The following is a 14,999-nucleotide window of genomic DNA, read 5'->3' as shown; positions in this document are numbered from 1 at the left end:
CCTCTAGTGTTACAGAGCAGAGTGGGTGAGGCTTCAAGCACCCACGTGTGACTGGCGAATCATGCTGATTGGTTTAGATCGCGGACACCTGTATAAGGGGGGGGTGGCATTCCTATGAGTTGGCGTTGTAGGTCAATGAATAGATGAGGATTCCTATTAATTTAGTGTTTTTTAGCTCGGTGAATAGATGACGTTTTCCCGCAGAGGTAGCTAGATTGTTTCTCAGTGCGGAAGATAATTGGCTGGTTAAGCTGGCTAGAGAGGGGGACCAGTGTGCGCAGTCCGATTGTAATAACAAAGTAATTGATGAATACTCCACTCCAGACGTGGTGGGAAGACAGCTGTGGGGATAACGGGGAATAAGATTGTTGAACATAGCACGCATTAATTATTTGCTGTAATTGTATGTACCAGTAATATCTTGTTGTGGTTGGTGACATCACCCATAGGGCTTGCATAGGATACCACGGTCTTCTCGTTTTCATCCAAGAGTGATCGAGGCAAGGAAACGTGGCAGGGGAGGGGTGAAGGGGGAGAGGCGGCCGCGCACAGAGAACACCAGCACGCGCTCAACAATGGGGTTGGCACCAGGAAGTGGTGCGGCCGATGGGAAGAGGACAAGAAGAGCATAAACTGCGCAGGCAGTGAGGGCAGGGGAGAAGGGGGAGGAGTCAGAAGTACGTTGAAGGTGCGCCAAGTAGCGGCGGCACAGGAAGGTGGTGAAGCTCAAAAGCACGCCGCACGGGGCACGCCACCGCAGGGGGCTGCGCCACGGGTCGAAGGGGGCCCTAGTTGACATTGCTGTAAAAACAAGAGCACGGTGGTGACTAGCACAAAGTATTGTAATAAAAAATTGCTTTTCCTTGCACTGGAAAGTCAGAAGACCCCAACTTACGGGGCCAGGTAAAGGTGGTATTGAAAAAGTAAAGTTATAAAATATCTACATATTATGGGATAGGGGCAGGGTCAGGGTTAGGGCTCAGAGCCAGCACCTCAACAACACCATTCCAACATATCTGCGCAACACTAATACCGTACAGAGGTAAAATAGTAAAGTACAGTATTGAATGGACACAAGGGACAGACAACAAAATAAGGATATCATAGCCCCCCAACGGCAGTTTTGATATGTGCACCCAGTACTCACTGCTAGCATATTTACATAACACATATAAGGGGAAGAAATTATCGAGCCACCTAGAAGTCGTCGACCTCTGGAAAATGTTCCAAGGGTGCACACCAGGGGTACCAGGGATGTTCACCTTGCAGGGAGTAAAAGAGGAAAAGGTGAGCGGAGATGAGCCGAGCACCCCAAAATCACCCTAGTTCTGAGGAAAGTGAGGAAGAATCAGTAGGATCGTTCACAGTTGCAGAGGTAAAAAAGGAAAGTGAAGAACAGATACAAATAACTAAAGAAGTGAAGAAGGAGGCAGAAGGTCTGTATCCACCAAGAGAATTGAGGGAAGCTACCTGATCACAATTAACAGCAGCTGAGGGATATTCCAACCCTGCATACAGCCCACCACCATACGCACCAGCAGACAGCTACCAAGAGGGGGTGGGTGTGAAGACTACAGCAGACACGAAACAAACACAGGTAAGCACCGGGGGCGAAAAAAGGGTACAAATAGATTTAGCGAATATAGGACCAGACGAATGGATAGGAGCACAGGTGCTACTGAAGCTTCGAGGGACGTTAACAGGGGAAGAGGAAGAAGCGGTAAAGAAGGTAGGTAAGAAAGAGACGGACTACACGCAGAAAGGATACGGGGTAAGTAGAAAGGAGGAAGGAAGACTGACACAGGAGGAAAAGGAGATGTTGGAGGCAATATTAGCAGAACTGAGGGAAGCATGGAGCACGCTAATCAGACACTTCGAGCAGGTAGAGCGGGAAAGGAAAGAAAAGAAGAAAGAAAGTAAGGAAGATAAGGTGGGGTTAAAACAGCAAGAGGAAGAACAAAGGAAACAAGAAGAAGACCGCATAAGGGGGATTGCAGAAAGGGTGGTGCGCATGGAGCAGCGGGAAGTAAGGAGAAAAGAAGAGGAACGAGAAGAAAATGACAGGGAAATGGGACTATGGAGGAAGAAGATTATATCGGAAAGTGCACGAAAATATGAGGAGGGGAAGGTTATAGAAAGTATACTGGCAAATAGGGCGGAATATGGAGCAACAAGGAGGAAAAGGAAAAGATATTAGAACAGGTAAGCAACGCCATAATGAATGAGCTTTGCAGAGCACGAGCGGAAGTAGGTGGTGAAGTGAGCCAGCAAAGCAATGCAGCGTTAGGAGAGACGCGCAAGGAACATGGAGCAAAGACATACGCATGTAGCAACAAGGAGGTAGAGACAACACCGGCACAGAGGGGCTCAGAAAAGAGAGGTGAGTACACAGACATAGACTTAGGGACCGTCACGGTGGGGGGAAAACGCCCAGGCCCAGGGTTGACATTTTCAGATGGATTTTGCAGTGAGGAGGAGGAGGGATCGTGCGGAGGACGAAGTGATGGAAGTGGGGAGGGGTTAAGTAAATTATACAGAACACGCACAGACTGCGGGTCATCGTGGGAATGTGGGACATGGGAAGATCAAAACACAGGGAGGGAGAAGAAAAGGCAACTAAACAGAAAAACACCACAGCCACTGACACCGCCTGCACAGCAAACACCATATGTTAACAGACTGAGAGACCTCCAAGGGCGCAGAATGGAAGAACCGGTTGATACACTCAGGATGGGGCAATAAGGTAAACAGAGGGGGAACAAGAGCATAGGAGGTGATAGAGGCCCATCACCACGGTGCCTTACCTTCTTAAAATTCTGGATCGAGCAGCTTATCTCCGAATCCAGGACTATCTTGATACCAACAACCTACTAGGGCTCAGACAATCCGGTTTCCGCCCCAGACATGGCACCGAGACAGCCCTGTTTGATTTGAAAACCCAAATCGAGGACCTGAAAGACAAAGGCAAACAGGCACTTTTGCTCCTCCTAGATCTCTCAGCTGCCTTTGATTTGGTCGATCATCAAATTCTATGTCACCACCTCAAGATCGCTGCTCACTTCTCTGACGCAGCAATATCCTGGATCAGCTCTTTCCTGGCAAACAGATCCATGAGGGTCTTCTCCCCTCTTGCTACAGCTGACCCGGCACATGTACCATGTGGAGTCCCCCAAGGCTCTTGTGTATTTCCCACGCTTTATAATGTATTTATGAAACCACTCTTTGATATACTGGACTATCTGGGTGTCTCCTACACGAACTATGCTGATGACATCCAGATACTCATCCCTATCACTGGCGATTATGTAACTGATGTTAAAGCACTAGATGCAGTCTATACCGTCATCCAGGCTTGGATGGCTCATCGTGGACTCTGCCTCAATGATGAAAAAACGGAGTTACTCATCCTAGGCTCTCAGTCCAAACTTTCTAAACTCGACTCCAAGTACCAATCTTTCATTATCGAGAGTAATATGATCAAAGTTACTAATGTTACCAAAACACCTGGTATCTACCTAGACTCCACTCTCTCTCTCAACAGACAAACTAATTCAGTTACTTCAGCGTCGGCCTATACTTGTAAATTGATCACAGCGTGCCGTCCTTTCCTGACAACGGACAACTGCCTTATCCTTGCCAGAACCCTTATTATGTCAAAAATCGATTATTGCAACGCCCTTTATCTTGGAACGAGTCAAAGAAATCTCGATAAACTGCAGGTCACTCAGAACAATGCCATTTGGGCAGCTCTCAATTTCCCTAGGCGCTCCCACATTTCAGCCACCAGACGCAACCTACATTGGCTATCCATCACTCACCGCATATCCCTCAAAGCATTCACACTCACTCACAAAGCCCAGAATAACGCAGTACCTGCCTACTTGTCCATGCGCTTCACACAACACACCACTACTAGACCCTTGCGCTCGGCTCAGGCTCACACTCTAGCTATTCCCAATTTCAAGCTGCAGTCAGCTAAAGGCTTGAGCTTCCCAGTCCTTGCAGCTAAGTTGTGGAACTCCCTGCCTAATGCTCTCAGAAATGTTCCTGCCTTCCAATCATTCAAAAATAAAACCAAATTGAGTCTTTATGAACAGAATGCTGTAGCAACCTCTCTGTAATCTAGGCAACTGCTAGCATCCTCCTGGCTGCTCACGGCATATACTCTATACGTTGGTCTGTTCTGCTTTCTGCTGCAAATGTGTTATCCTCGATGTAAATATGTTTATAATGTGTTAATGTGTTGGTACCTTTCACTGTAACTTGTAACTGCCTTCTAAACTTGCTCCCTGATGCCCCTGGGCAGGGTGCGCACTACAAATAAATAAACTAAACTAAACTAAACACAACACACTACTGACTTTATTGAAGAACTTTCTGATATGTTAAATGTTAAATGTTAAAGGTATTTGTACCGCACACCGTCACCAATGGAATTGGTCCCCAGGCGCTCTGGCGGATCTGTAAATGATAAGGTGGGATGGGTTAGTAAAGTGAAGAGGGAGTAGGATAGTGAGAGGAGTGGTGTTCTGTTGGCAGCTTCAGCTCGGTATACACCAGATACTGAGCTTTGGTGCAGGTATTGGATCGGTGTCAGTCCGCGTGTGCTGCTGTTCCGGCTTATGTGTTGTTGCAGTGTTGTGAAGTGCATGCGTCTTGTGGTGTGAGAGATTGTTGTGTAAGTTTTGAGTGAGATAAGTATGCAGAGTTTGAGGTTATATTTGTTAGTGGGTTACCTGACCTTTAGCATGCTAATATTCACAGTTTTCTCTAAGTGATCAAAGTCCTATCTAGAAGCGGCGCAGGCCAATGTTCACAGTTCTATCTAGGTGTGGGCCTGCTAACATTCATAATGTTATCTAGGAGTGGCGCAGGCTGGTGTTCACAGTTCTAAGTGTGGCACATGCTAACATTCGGATTTCATCTAGGCGCGGGCATGCTATCCTTCAATCAAAACCTATCTAGATGCGACGCAGGCTAATGTTCTCATTCTATCCAAGCGTGGACATGCCGACATTCACAGTTCTATCCAAGCGTGGACATGCCGACATTCACAGTTCTATCCAAGCGTGGACATGCCGACATTCACAATTCTATCTAAGTGTGGACATGCTAATATTCACAATTCTAGCTAAGTGTGGACATGCTAATAATCACAATTCTAGCTAAGTGTGGACATGCTAATATTCACAATTCTATCTAAGCGTGGACATGCTAATATTCACAATTCTATCTAAGTGTAGACATGCTGTTATTCACAGTTCTAGCTAAGTGTGGACATGCTAATATTATGGCTCTCTATGAAGAGGACAGCGAATACACTCATACATCCCCGCACATACGAACGCCAGGGGAGGTGAGGGAGTACACTCTGATGTCACTACTAGAGAGAGGGGGAGCAAGGCCACAATACGTCCCATGGAAACATGCAGACAAGGAAAATATCAAATGCAGACTTCCATCTCTGAGTGGAGGGGCCGGGAAATGGATATATGAAGTGGAAAAACACCCTGCAGGACAAAAATTAGCAGTGGGTGATGTAAAGGGGTTGTTCATTTCAATACTGGGTGACGCTGCAGATGACATTTGGAAGAGGGCGGGATTCCCAGGGGTAACTATAAGTGACACATCACATGATGGGGCGCCATTTGCTAACTGTAGACACGCGCTATGGCAGGCACTGAGGGTGCAATACCCAGACACTTCAGACAGAGGAGCAATAACGTCACGCAAAATGCGTGAGAATGAAGATCCTGTTGATTACATCAAGGAAATGCAGGAGAAGTGGCGCCTTTAAACACGGGATCCGTGGGACAAAACACTAGCAATCATCTATCACATACTGATCCAAGGCCTCCCGAACAAGTGCAGAGACAATTAAAGAAATTAGTAGGAATGGAAGCAAAGGCATGGCCAGAGATACAGCTGACAATAGTGCAACATTGTAGGCTATGGCAAGAAAAGATGAAGCAAAAGGAGGAAGACAGAAAGGCAGAGGAAGCGAAACCGGTCCAAAAGAAACTGTCCAAATATGCCATGGAAGGTGCGCTGATAACAGGCCCCAAACAGGTCACTCCAGCACTAGACACTACACAACAACAAACAGCATCACTACAGCAAGCACAAATGATGACACAGCAGATGCCACCACCCCCACCATACACAGCACAGATGGGAGGGGTTATACACAAATGGGGAATGGATACACAAACAACTACAGGAGTAGGGGTGGACAAACGAGAGGGAGGAGATTTGGGCCAACAGCACCACAACAAGGGGGAGGGTCCCAGGGGTACAGCCAATATGGACAGCAGGGGTACTTAGACAACACTGGGGGATACCCATGGCAGGCGCGCGAGCCACCGACATGCTGGACATGTGGGCTGGTAGTACACATGTCACGCACGTGTAGAACAAGACCGGCACAAGCGGGTTGGGGAGACCAAGGGCAACAAGGTTACAATGGGGGACAACAATTGTACCAACAACAACAGCCACAGCAGGAGACAGAAACACTAATACAACAGCAAGCACCACCACCACAAAACCTACAAGCATACACACCACAACAACCGCAAGTGCAGTACCAACCACCACAACAACAGGCACAACAGCAGGCGGTCACAACACAACAACAACACGTCCAGACAGTACAACAGCTTACACAAATACAGGACAATAATGTATTACCCGCAGACACACAACAGACACAGCTGGGGAGGGTGCCAATATTGGGTCACAACCCATACACAGGGCGCGGACAGTCACTATATCCACAATAGGACAGCCCACAGACTGGGAGGGAGGGTCCTGGCGTTTCATACAAGATCTACGACCCCTCAACCACATTGTAGAAGCAGAATACCCAATAGCAGCTAACCCAGCCACCATACTGTGCGGAATAACAGCAGAGGCGCCACGATTCAGTGTGATCGATCTCAAAAATGCCTTTTTCTCAATACCTCTACACCCTGATTCACAATACTTAACAAGTTTCACATACCGCAACACAAAGTGGAAACACACTAGATCATCACATGGGTATTGAGAGTCACCATCCATCTTTAACAGAGTAATACAAATGGATCTGAGAAACATAGAGATGGAAAGTACGGTGCTGCAATATCATCACAATGACATCATCATCTGCAGCACAACTGAAGAGAAGTGCAGGTGGGACTCTGTACAGATGCTCACAGTGTTGGCTGAGAAAGGATACAAAGTTGACAAGGGGAAAGTGCAGTACTGTCAAGAACAAGTGCTCTATATCGGGCAGATCATTTCACAAAAAGGAAGGAACATTGCACCACATAGGGCACAAGCAATAACGAATACACAACAGCCACAGACAGTGAGAGAATTGCAACAATTCTTGGGCTATGCAACTACTGCAGGGCATGGATCTTTGATTACAGCTCATACATAGGACCACTGCTCAAGGCCCTTAGAGAAGCACAGAGAGGGGGAAAGAAGCTGGAATGGACACGAGAAATGACAGAGGAATTCAATGAATTAAAACACGCCATTTCAACTGCACCAGTGCTAGCCACCTCCAACTATGAAGAACAATTCTACATATTCTCACATTGTGATCCTGCAGTAATGAAAGCAGTACTGACGCAAAAAACAAGCGTGGTACACAAACCAGTGGCATTTTACAGTGGTCATTTGGATCCTGTAATGATGGGTCACTTCCCGTGCGAACAGAGCCTAGCCGCAGCAGCATTTGCAGTCGAAAAATCCTCCTCAATAACTATGGGAGGCCCCACCACGCTGTACGTGGAGCACGCTCTCTTTGCATTATTTGCATTATTGAACATGCCAAAATCCACATTAACAACTCAAAGAGCTACAGGTTACGAGATTGGACTATCCAGACCAGAATTGAAAATTGTAAGGTGCGGTAACGTTAACCCAGCACGGTTTATAGCAGAAGTGGTAGAAGATGGAGAGCACGCACATGACTGCACGCAGACAATTGAAATATACTCAAGCACTAGGAGAGTGGAAGAAAATGTTTTAGAGGGGGGAGCGATAATGTACATAGAGGGTTCATCAACCATTGATCAAGGTGATGGGGTAAGGAGAACAGGAGCAGCAATAGTACGAATGAGGGAACACTGGACTTACCTTCCAGTAAAAGGCGTCCAATTACCACAACACTATTCAGCGCAGGCAGCAGAGCTAGTAGCAGTGATTTTAGCTTTAGAAGAAAGCAATGAGAAAAAAGTAACTATATACTCTGACAGTGCATATGTTACATAAACAGTACACTCAGGATTAATAAAATGGCAAAGAAGAGGATTCAGAAGAGCAGACGGTACTTTGGTACAACATGCTCTTCTACTTGACAAATTGATTGAAGTAATTAATTACCCGGAAGAGGTGGCACTAGTAAAATGTCAGGCCCACACCAATGGGGACGACCCAATATCAGGAGGTAACGAAACAGCAGACGCACATGCAAAACATGCTGCGTATTTTGGCGAGACATGGGCCCTCCACCAAAAACAAAAAGATAAGAGGGGTAAGACAGATGTTGATGAAGGATGGGTGCACACACATGCCAGAGACACAAATTATGGAGCTGAAGGCAGCAGCACCAATGGCAGAAAAGGAACTATGGGTCAAAAGAGGATGCACCATGTCCCCCACAGATGCATTATGGTGACAGAATAATACAGGAAAAGTTGTGATGCCCCTGGCCCTATTGAAAACAGCTCTGGCCCAACTACACCATCCCACACACACAGGAAAAGAAGTGACTGCAGCACGAATAAAAGAATCATGGTTCTGTCCCGAGCTAAACTCACACGTTGTAAATTTCATTAGCAACTGCCTCACATGCCAGCAATTTACGGCCAGTCACACGCTGCAAGTGATCAAAGGTACCATACCCCGGCCTGAAGGAACCTTCCTGCATCGACACATTGACTACATTGACATGATCAATGTATGTCAAGATTACAGATACATGATTGTAGTTTTGAAGGTGGATCGAGGCCGGTCCATGCTCTCATGCAAATACGTTCAGAGCAGCGAAATTCCTGGTAAGGGAGGTGTTCCCGAGGTGGGGAGTATGCGAAGTGCTACGGTCATACAATGGCCCACACTTTGCCAACGAACTGTTCCAGCATGTAACTGCCCTCTTGGGAATTAAACATAAATTTGCATGCGCATATCACCCACAAGCAAATGGCGTCTGCGAATGCCTCAACGGCCTCCTAAAATCCTAAAAAAAGAAATAGCAAAGATCCAACAAACAACCAAAAAGAGTTGGCTGTACTGCCTCCCTTTGGCCTTGTTTGAATTGAGGAATAGACCAGGGTTGGGCCACCAACTAACACCCCACGAGGTGGTGACCGGACGTCAAATGCATCACCCACTCACACCACCATCAAGGGCAACAACTGACTGCCACGCTACAAACACTGTCTTTGGTGAAGAAATGCACGAGTATGTCTCTTCCTTGGTTACTAGTGTCGCTTTTATCTCTCAACAGGTACAACGGACACAGGGCGGGTCGAAGAACAACCAACAAGGAGAGACAACAAAATGAGGAACAGGAACAAATTGCACAGTGGACAGTGAAAGAGGGAGACCAGGTTCTCCTCAAGAATTTTCGTCGTACATGGAACAATACCAGGTTCACAGGTCCACACTTAGTGGAAAAAATAGCACCTAGGGCCATAAAACTGAAAGGAAAGGATGTGTGGATCCATATCCACGACATCAATCCCTACAAAGCACAGATCCTCCCTCACCTCAATGAAGGGGCCAACGCGTCAGCAACGAGAACTGACAACAACAACGACAAAGCACATACACCGGATAACCATAAATGACCAACCACCCATAGCCCATCCTATGATCACGAGATCCCAGACAAATAAATAAGTGAACCAAAATTAACTCCCACCAGCCACCATTTGGATGGTGTGGATAGAGTGGATGAGTGGATGGAATGGACAAGTGGATAGAACGAACGAGAGAATGAATGGGTAGGGCAGATGGATGGATAGGGCGGATAAGTGAATAGAATGGAGGAGAGAATGAGTGGATTGGGCGGATGAGTGCAGATGAGTGGATAGGGCAGATGAGTGGCACCATTCACTTATCCGCCCTATCCATTCATAGAACAGATGAGTGTAGAGATGAATATTTAGAACAGGATACTGATGTGCATGCGTGAAAGACACGAGTGCTTAAAACAGATGAGTACCGGGAGCAGATGAGTGCAGGGAGCAAGTGAGTGCGGGATCAGATAAGGGTGTAGAAGGGATTAATGCGTAGAGGGCTGAGTGCGTAAAGGGGGTTGGATTGAGTAGAGGGGTTGAGCGCGTAGAGAGGAAGAATGCGTAGAGAGGAAGAATGCGTAGAAGGGATGAGTGCGTAGAGAGGATGAGTGCGTAGAGGGGTTGAGCGCGTAAAGAGGAAGAATGCGTAGCGAGGAGGAATATGTAGAAGGGATGAGTGCGTAGAGAGGATGAGTGCGTAGAGGGGCTGAGCGCGTAGACGGGCTGAGCGCGTAGAGTGGTTGACCGCATTGAGGGGTTGTGCGCGTAGAGGGGCTGAATGGGTAGAGGGGGTGAGTGGGTAGAGGGGTGAGTGGGTTCATGCTTGATGCTGAAAAGAGAGCACGCGTGAGGCTGACAAGAGTGGATACGAGGGCATCGAACAGACTGAAGCGCATAGAATTGCGTAACGTATAAAGTATGGTTTGGAACGCAGAGAACGCTTAAAGTGCATTTAACCCACAATGACTGGAGCAGGCATGGCGAACTGGAGCGCACGGAGCGAACTCGAACACATGCGGCAAGCCGGAATGCATGAATGCGTGACCGGAATATATGGAACAGACTGGGATGCATGGAGTGGATAGGAGTGCAAGGAACGGACGTATATAGTATGATTTGGAATGCAGAGAATTTCTGAAAGGGTATATAACCCATCTTTTCCCACCACCACGTTTACTCTCTCCTTACATCACCACTCAACTAGAACACAGTGATACTATGACACCATTCGGTATAACTGTTCTCATACCAACACTCGCCGCTCACTCCACATCATTCTAAGTAATCACTGCTGGTAACACCCCCCCCAGCCAGGCGTTCTCCATAGGCCTAACGCAGCCACATCCGTTCTGGATAATTCCTGCCAGAACGAACACATACCCCTGACCTCACAACCAGCACACCTACCGCTAGAATTCAGCTATTACACGGATACCGTACGAGCTGCACACATACCCGGTGCCCACACGCAGCGTTTTGACTTTCTCTATTCTCTCTATTGATATGAACTTCGGTTCCCAAGGGCGTTCAACCTACCAGCGCCTTCAGACCATACCAATGGTATATAAGGCGCTATATAAATGCAAGATAACAATAACAATAACAATTAAAGTAAGAACATTACCAAAATAAATTGCAATATATACCACACTATGTAAACACGTGCATGTTCTCTTCTCTTTTTGTCTCGCACACGCAGGTATTGCGCATTGCTATTGTGTATGTAATAAAAGGAAAAGAGTATAGGTGATTGAAACATACTTCATTGCCCAGGGGTAAATGCTGCCCACGGATGATAGCACCCCAGAAGCACTATCGCACCAGTTTGTAAACGTTATAAAAAGGCCAAAATACTTAAGACGTAGAAGAATACGTATATATTATAACACGTTCCTTATCATAGTAGCACAATCATTTCCACATCTCCACGCAGCATTACCCGCCCTACGAGACAGGACGGTAAGGAAAGCGTGGGAACAGCTTTCCGCCTGGGCATTGAACGATTACTTGATAAGCAGGGCTTGAATTAAAAGAACTAACACCAATAATGCACATTTTTTAGACATTTCCAGGCGGGCACCTATATCATCTAAAGTAAAATAGCTGCAGGACCGCAGCAAAGGTAAGAAAGATATGCCAGAGGTAATAGCAACTGTAATAAAAATGATAGGGATATTTTTCACCACTGATCTGATTACTGCCACTGTCTGGCAGGCCTACTATCCTTTCTATGTGATGGCATCTTCCTCTACTAACATTTCCCCTACCATGGCTGCAAGGAGCACAGCGTCAGGTGGTACAAGTAGTACGGGACCCAACATAAAGAGGGATAAACATAGCGTTTCTATTGATGTACATGGGGTGGACACATAACTTACAGAATCCGCACACGTCTCCAACAACATGTGGTACAAGCACATGTCAAAAATTGGTAAGGATACGACTAAGGACAACTGCTATGTGTGCTCGTTGATCCCATATGCCATGAGCGCCTCAAGAACGTTTGTGGCAACTGCTGAATGCTTGTTATATCTAGCATTGTTCCAAACACATGGACGATTTCAAGGGAAAAGAGCAACACTGAGATGGAAATCAAGATCAACATACCCATAAGAAGATAACTTCATCAAAACACTACCAATGTATGACGAATCGTGGCAGCAGACAAAAGGACTTAAGTACATAACAGATGGACCCGTCAAAGGAGAAACAGAAGGAGTTACTTTGGACTACCTACCATGTGAATGGTACACAAAAGAAGTTGCAGGCGAACCAGGATGATGGGAAAGGCCACTAATATTAATATATGGCAAGGTATACACCAAGGATGGATGGGTGGATGGAGTTGTAGGAAGTAAAATGTTGACATTGGCAAAGTCACCAGTAATAACAGTACAAGCAGAAAATGACAAGTGCTACAAGGAATGGACAAAGAGTGCAGCACTAGTGACATGATTAGATAAAGATGAGGAACCCATAACAATACTTCCGCTCACGACACCAACACTGTGTTGCCAGCATGATGGAGAAGTTGATGTTGGAGCAAATGATGGTTGCAAGAGAACGATAAATATTCCTGAGGGGGGTGCAGGAACAGCAGTACTGATGGACCACTATTGGGCCTGTGGAACGAAGGCGTATAACAGTTTACCATTGTTGTGGAATGGAATGTGCACTATGGTACACATCAACGTACCATCCCTGGTAGTTCTGCAAAAACATGTCAACATGGAGAACTTCCCTAAAATGGACAAAGGGAACAAAAGGAAGAAAAGGTAATTGAAGATGGGAGGAAGCAAGCAACAGAACAACACTAACCACCTATCCAGAGTAAAAAGACAAGGAGAACAACTGACAGGAAACTACCTGTGGGGAAAATCAGAAACAGCTCTGAGTGACATTTCACCAGCACACAGACTATTTAGCAGAGCGGCCATGTTCTTTTCCTCCATAGTACATCCAGGGGTACAGGCATATGCAAATGCGAAGTGGCTCCAGATAACAAGATGGGAGCTAATGATGACAATAAATTCCACTGTTAACGGAATCAACGCGATAAAAGAAGAACAGAGGGCGATCAGGATGATGGCCCTACAGAACAGATATGTGCTAGACATCCTGACCGCAATGGAAGGAGGTGTTTGCGCAAAAATTGGGAGCTCGTGTTGCACGTTCATTCCTGCCAACGATGAGGACAACGGCACGCTGTCTGAGACAGTATCACAGCTGCCAAAGATGCACGCCAAGATGGAAGAAGGGAGTGAAGAAGGACGGTAGCGGGTTCTCCTAAATCTGGTCCTGGATGCCATCATGGCTCTCAGATGGTCTTAAGATTGTGGCAGGATGCATCATTTTAGGAATGGCTTTTCTGATGGGGGTGAAAGTATGGAAGGAAAGATCAAAGCGTACTGCCGAAGAGATGATCGGCATGCATGTCCTAATGCCAGCCGAAGACGACCAACACACAGACATCATTATTAAGGAACATGAACGGTTGCACCAGCAGATAGTAGAAGCAGACTTGTATCCACCATCAATAAAGGTTGAGAACCCAAGGAACACGAAAAGTTACATTGGAAAATGGGTTTATTGCAAACCCGGTGGCGGATGTGTTTATATGTACTGGTCATTTGAAGATCATGTGCATCAGTACGGACACTTGGGAGGAATAACGAAAGTATGGTGAGTTCGCGGAGACAAGAGAGTGGATAATTTTGTGGTCGACAAGTCGACCAGAGGGGGGACTGAAGAGGGAAAATGGGACAATCCCTTTCCCCGATTCTCATCCAGACCATGGCCTAGGACGTCACGATCCAAGCACCCCCCGCGAGAGGAATTCGACCCGCTCACTGCCGCACCAGACGTCAAAATCCACTGTGGCCACGTCCCACACAGCCAGGGAACCTTTCAGTCAATCAAACCACGTGCTGGAACCTCAGGTGGAGCTGACATCGACCGTATGGATCAACTCGATTAGACAGCAACCACAGCATATCGCCATCGTTAGAGATGTCCTGACAAAATAGCCAGCTGCCGACAACACACGTCCCACCAAGCACATTGGTCACCCACACACCAACCCACACGAAGAACATACTCAGTGCTATGACCTAGCGGACCACTTACACTCACACATGCATCGTTGTTATTTTTCACATAGCCCACTTACAGCACTGCAGAAATGCAAGATGCCAGAAGAGCTTGTGTACGTGCTTGCAGACGCTTCCTCTCCACTAAAACCATGAAGATGTAACCCTGTATATGGACTAATGCATATGAACCTATCAGGCAAAGCTGCAAGGTGCTGATCATGCAGAACGAGTTCCAACAAGAGCCCACAGCCAAGGCCACGATGTTGCAACCTACATGCCACGCTCCCCGAGCCAAAGTTACACCTGCCACTGCTAAACACTCCTCAGAGACGAAATACAAATCAAATGCTCATAATTCTGCTCCAGCCACGGTCTCCCAACACGTGATCAGGCCGACCTAATACGATGCCAAGCTTCAAGGGACAGAGAAGCGCTGGGGTCTCATGTTTGGGTCCCAGACTGCAACAATGAAGTAACAAATTGGACACCAACAGCGATGGGAAAGACCTGCACACCAGCTAATAGTCAGACCTGTCCATTGTCCGCCACTGACACATAGTCACACTTTGTTGCTAGTGCGATGGTCCCAGGCTTGGGGGCTCGCGGGTGA

General features: G+C 46.8%; 1 protein-coding gene across 2 annotated transcripts in view; it reads right to left on the bottom strand.

Moving 5' to 3' along the window:
• The window catches only part of FILIP1L (filamin A interacting protein 1 like), a 1,652,893-nt gene that overhangs the window by 998,618 nt on the left and 639,276 nt on the right, over positions 1-14,999 (bottom strand). The gene's annotated exons all lie outside the window — the stretch shown is intronic.

This window comes from Ambystoma mexicanum, chromosome 7p (genome assembly GCF_040938575.1).
Source record: "Ambystoma mexicanum isolate Mex_15411 chromosome 7p, UKY_AmexF1_1, whole genome shotgun sequence".
Classification (NCBI taxonomy): Eukaryota; Metazoa; Chordata; class Amphibia; order Caudata; family Ambystomatidae; genus Ambystoma; species Ambystoma mexicanum.
This window is presented reverse-complemented; position numbering and strand designations above follow the sequence as displayed.